This window comes from Arvicanthis niloticus, chromosome X (assembly GCF_011762505.2).
Source record: "Arvicanthis niloticus isolate mArvNil1 chromosome X, mArvNil1.pat.X, whole genome shotgun sequence".
Taxonomy (NCBI): Eukaryota; Metazoa; Chordata; class Mammalia; order Rodentia; family Muridae; genus Arvicanthis; species Arvicanthis niloticus.
In genome coordinates, this window is record NC_047679.1 from 24,233,672 (window position 1) to 24,239,706 (window position 6,035).

Genomic DNA, 6,035 nt, shown 5'->3' on the forward strand with positions numbered 1-6,035 from the left:
AATATGAGCCACATGTGTAATGTAAAAGTTGGTTATAGTCACAATTAGAAAAGTGAGAAGATGGTCAGGAGAGTTACCTCAGAGGTCAAGAGCAGCTGTTCTCCCAAAGAACCTAGATTCAATTCCCAGACCCCACATCTGACACCCTGGACACCAGGCACGTATGTGGTAAACATACATACATATGAATGCAAATCACTCATGCACATGAAAAATAATAAAGTAAATCTTACCAAAAAGGAAAAATATGCAAATGAAATAAATGGTCACTTAAATGTGTGACTGACATCAAATGTTAGTAGTAAGTTTCATATCCTGTTTTTATATGAAATCTTCAAAGTTTAATACATATTTTGGGGAGTACAAAGCTAGTTGGTTATGTTATCATTTTTATTATCATTTTGTCACTTGTATCAATTTTCACAGACATCTAAACATGCTTTAAAAGATTTTACAATGCAGTTCTAGATACAGGTCAAGACAATGCTGAGAACTGATAAATCTCATGATTCAAGATAGTATTTTAGATAGCAGTTAATCTGAAGATTTTATTCTCAAGTATTCTTAAGTGCACCACTACCCCAATATGAAAGTTAAGCTCCTGAGACCAGGACTTGTGAAGTCATTCAACCTTTAAATTGACTCTAGAATTTGTGCTGTCAGTCACTGAATCTACCAGGAGCAGCTTTGGGTTTCAAAGCTGAAAAACAAAACAAAATAATAACAACAAAAACAAAACAAATGAACAAACAAGCCAGAGGCTCCAGGCTACAAGAGTCTCCAGCCTAAGAGCACAAGCCTTCCTCTCCCATCTCCTGCAACACTTGAGCCAGTGATGTGGATGGACAGACTGATTTATAATTTCATATTTGGAAAAAAGGTCTTCTCCTCTGTTTCAGGAATTAGCACCTCTAAGGCAGAATGGGCTGCTTGTATACACTCTCCAATAAAGCCTTTCCTCTTCCATCTTCAAATGGCAGCTTTAGAAACTCGGGGACTGGCTTTGTCCTTGGTGGGCCACAGGGAGCTCAGATAGGGAGCACCTTGGTTGTAGGTTTTAGTATTCACAGATTTTTCTCAACAGTCTCTCACAGTCCTCATTTGTGGTGCCAGTGAAATTTTTTGAAAGGGCAAAATATTTTGGACATAGGAGCGATTCATTAGGTAGCTGTTCTTTCCAAATTTTAACCAAAATGGTTCTACCATCTCCCTTCCTCCCTGCCCCAACCCTCCCACCCCCAATTAATATACCAGTAACAGCCAAAAACCCACACACAGGCTAGGCTGTAAAAATGCAGTTACCACTGTTGGCAAGAAAGCTGTGGCTTATGGAGCTGCTTTTTAAAGATCAACAGTATCTTTGCTCTCTCACTCTCCAGTTCTGCAGGTTTTGTCCTTCATGGCAGGCCCACACTTTCTTATCAAAACACAGAATGCATGCCTTGAGACATTTACTTTTTCCTTCTCCCGTAGGATAGGTGTACAACTATATTGCTTGAAATGAATAAAAAGCATGTGGGCTGCTGCAGGGCACAGCAACTATGCTAGACATCTTCTCAAGTCACCTCTATGGTGTGAAGACAAATAGAACTCCTTCCCCATCCACCAGAAACCCACAGTCAAAGGGGACAAGGGCTGGTACTCAACAGGGCTAATTCTTATGGTCTTTTTTGTCATCACCCTCTGAGGGGTAAGAGTGCCACATTAGCATCTCCTCAGAGAAAGTTATAACAACCTGTGGGCACTTGATATAGGCTTTGGGGGGGGTGGGCAGGGACTGGGTCAGCCTCATCAGAATATTTATATTCCATCGGAAACATCATGCCTTTTGCAGGCAAATAGATCGAACTAGAAAATATCATTCTGAGTGAGGTAACTCAGACCCAAAAGTACATGCATGATATGTACTCACTAATAAGTGAATATTAGCCAAAAAAAAAAAAGGTACAGAATACCCAGGACACAATCCACAGAACTCAAGAAAGTTAACACATAGAAGGGCCCAAGTGAAGATCCCTCAATCCTACTTGGGAGGGAAAAGAAAGCAATCACGGGGAGCAGAAGGAAGAAGGGACCTGGGTGAGAGACCGGACAGGGAGGGAAAGGGGAAACAGGATCAGGTATTGGGGGAACAGGAGTGAAGCCCTGAGGGCCAGCAGAAAGAGTGGAAACAGAGCCTCAGGAGGTAGGAGGTGGGGAGGACCCTCTAGAATGTACCAGAGACATGGGATGTGAAAGATGCTCAAGACTAAAAGGGATGGGGTCAAAAATTCTGATCCAGAATTGTTTCTGTCTGAGAAGAACCTGAGGGAAAGGTAATCCAATGACAGGCCCAACTTGGGATCTATGTCATGGGGGGGGGGGGGCACCAAGTCCTGACACTGTTACTGATGCTATGATGTTCTTAGGATAGGAGCTTAGTATGGCTGCCCTGGCCCAACAAGCAGCTGAAAGAGTCAGATGCAGATACTTACACCCAACCAATGGACAGAAGCCAGGGACCTCTGTGGTTGAATTAGGGAAAGGCTGGAAGAAGCTGATGGGGAGGGCAACCCCATAGGAAGACTAGCAGTGTCAACTAATCTGGATCCCTGAGATCTCTCAGACACTGAGCCACCAACCAGGCAGCATACACTAGCTGATATGAGGCCCCCAACATGTATACAGCAGAGGACTGCCTGGTCTGGCCTCAGTGAGAGAAGCTGCACCTAACTTGAGGCCCCAGAGAGTAGGGAGGTCTGGTGGGGTAGGAGTTGGGGTGGGAACATCCTCTTGGAGATGGGGGAAGAAGAATGGAATGAGAAATCGTGGGAGTGAGGACTAGGAGGGGGTAAACTTGACTGTAAAAAAAGATTAAAAATAATAATAATAATTTAAAAATAAAAAAAGAAACATGAGTTCTCCACTGGAGTCAGTAGCTCCAATAATCTGTTCTGGCTCCCAACCCCAGGCAAAGCCTCATGGTTTTTCTCACTCTTCTTTCTTTTTCTTTGGTTTGCTTTCTTCTCCCTTATCTTCAGCATCAGAATCAGCTTTGCACTTGCCTCCCTCTGATGTATCTGTCTCGTGAGCTGTTTTCTGTGACTATAGAAACTAGGTAGGGGCAATCCAGGTTCTCTTCTGGCTCCCATGTGTTGTCTTCCTCTGAGAAATTTTAGAAGATATTCTACTTTACCCTTGACATCTCGCTGATCTAGAAATTTCCCACCACATATTCCTCTTCTAGTACCTCCTCCACTTTCTTCTCATTTTGTTTTGTTTTGTTTCTTACCCATAGTAACTCTCAGCTCTCTGATGTAAAGGGCAATGCTGCTAGTAGCAGCGTTGGAGAGTCTGAGAGGAATAGGGTCTGTGCTACTCATTCAGTTGGGTGCTCTGAGAAAGTAGAGCCCAGAGAAGTCCAAAACTAGGCCATGGTTGAGAGCCTAGCACAAACAGTATGGCAGGCATGGTCCACAGCCGTCCCATCAGCTGAACAAAGTGGCATCTCTGCATAATAATATAATCAAGTCCACTCCAATTTCTTCCCACCCAATTCCACCATTACCAACACTCTTCAATCCCAATTTCATGTGTTCTTTTTTTTTTAAAGCCTTATTTTTGTTTCTATGAATGCACATGTGTATGCTCTTGAGTTATTGTGTGTGTGTACACACGCACTTATAGAGTTCAAAATGCACCAGGTCTCTTGCAATCAGAGCCACAAAGAGTTAAGAGCTGCCTGGAATGAGTGCTGGGACCCAAACCCAGATCCTCTGCAGAATCCGTAAGTGCTCTTAACTGCTAATCCACTGTTCCAGGCTCCATGTTGTTGTTGTTGTTGTTATTGTTGTTGTTGTTGTTGTTATTGTTGTCATCTACCAATTCCACTTAGTCTTGTCATCCTATCTCCCACCCAATTAACCCTTCTTGCTCCAATATTTTAACGCCCTCCTTGGTACCATCTGCTGTCTATCTCTCTCCTCTGTTGAAAGCACTCCCAATGATCCCCTACTAGTTTCTTGATGTCTATCTCTACCCCAACTTAAACACACAAATTAAAGATTCAAACATGTCTTTCTGAGTCTAGGTTACCTCACTCAGAATGATCATTTCTGGCTCCATCCACTTACCTGTGAGTTTCATAATTTCATTTTTTCTTAACAGCAGAAAAATATTCCATCTTATAACTGTACCATGTTTTCATTATCCATTCTTCAGTTGCTGGACATTGTGGTGGTTTGGATAAGACTAGCCTCCATAGGGTCATATATTTGAATGTGTAGTCACCAAGGATGACATGGAAAGGATTAGAAGGATTAGACCACCCAGTGAAGCTTCCAACTTGTGGGAAAAAAAATTAAAGAAAAACTTAAAGTAGATGGATACCATCAACAACAGAAGGTTGATGCAAGTGTAATTAAAGGAGAGGGTCAAGCTCCAGCCCCAGGAAGCAGCAGAAATCAGCAGCTTTGCCCACATGGTTCTGGCTTTAGAGTCAAAGATACAAAAAAGAGGTTATAGAATCTCCCTCTGTGGCTAAGGAAAAGCCACTGAGGCCAGGTATGTGTCAGGGGTGTCCCTGCATGGAGGCCCAGAAAGACCATTGTGTGAAGCTGTAAAACTGAAGCCTGGATTGCCTTGGAGACCACAAGATGTTGGTGATGCTAGAGATGTGCGATACCCTACCAAGAAGAGCTGCAGACCAGGAACCAGTGCAAGAAAGTGAATATGTTGTAATCAACAAAGCTGAAAGGAGTTGGAGACTAAAGAGTGCTTTGAATTCAGACTTGGAGATGCAGAATTCGGAGTTTGTCCTGCTTGCTTTTAGTCTTGCTTTGGTCCAGTATTTCATCACTGTGCTTCTTTCCCCACCTTTAGAATGGCAATGCATATTCTATACCATTGTATGTTAGAAGTATGTTATCTGATTTTTTTAATTTTGATTTTATGGGGGGACTGCAGTTAAGAGATTGCTATGAGTCTCAGAAGAGAACTTTGGACTTTAAACAATGTTAACAATGTGATAGACTATGGGGACTTTAGAAGTTGGACTGAATGCATTATTTTGCACTATGATATGGCTATAGGACTATGGGGACCAGCGAGTGGAATGTGGTGGCTTGAATAAGAATGGCTGCCATAGGTTTATATATTTGAATGCTTAATTACCATAGAGCGGTACTATTTCAAAAGATTAGAAGGATAAAGAGTTGGAGTAGGTGTGGCCTTGCTGGAGAAAGTGTGTCACTAGGTGTAGGCATTGAGGTTTCAAAAGCCCAAGCCAGACCCAGGGTCTCAGTCTCTCTCTCTCTCTCTCTCTCTCTCTCTCTCTCTCTCTCTCTCTCTCTCTGTAAACAAGCATGTAGCTCTCACCTACTGCTAATGCTCTCTGCCAAGATAATAATAGACTAATTTTCTGATACTGTAAGCAAGTTCTAATTAAAAAACCTCCTTTTATAAGAATTGCCTTGATCATAGTATCTCTTCACAGAAATAGAATACTTCCTAAGACAAGAATTATCTATTTAGTGCTATACCCCACCTTTAAATTGGGTTGTTTCCTTTATGTTCAATTTTTAAGTTCTATTATATTCTCAATACTAACCCTCTATCCAATGTATAATTGGCAAACTTTTTTTTTCTATTCTGTAGGTTGCCATTTTGCTGGAATGAAGGTGTCCTTTGCTCTCCAGGAGCTTTTTAGTTTTATGAAGTCCTATTTAATTATTGGTTTTAATGATGGTGCTATCGGGATACTGTTCAGAAAGTAATTTCCTGTGCTAATGAGTTCAAATGTTTTCCTGCTTTCTCCTCTACAAGTTCAGTGCCTCTGGTTTTATGATGAGATCCTTGATCAATTTAGAGTTGAGTTTTTGCAGGGCGATGAGTATGGATCTTTTTGCATTCCTCTACATGCAGCCATCCATCCAGTTTGGCCAGCACCATTTGTTGAAGATGTAGCTTTTTTGTCAAAAATCATGTGGCTCTAGGAGCATGAACTTACATGTGGTTCCCCAATTTTATTCCACTGATAAATGTGCCTGGTGTTGACA

At 41.9% G+C, this 6,035-nt stretch overlaps 1 pseudogene; it reads right to left on the minus strand.

The window, feature by feature from the left end:
- Positions 1 to 1,651: 1,651 nt before the first annotated feature.
- Positions 1,652 to 3,450, minus strand: LOC117694299 (chromobox protein homolog 1 pseudogene; annotated as a pseudogene).
- Positions 3,451 to 6,035: the final 2,585 nt, after the last annotated feature.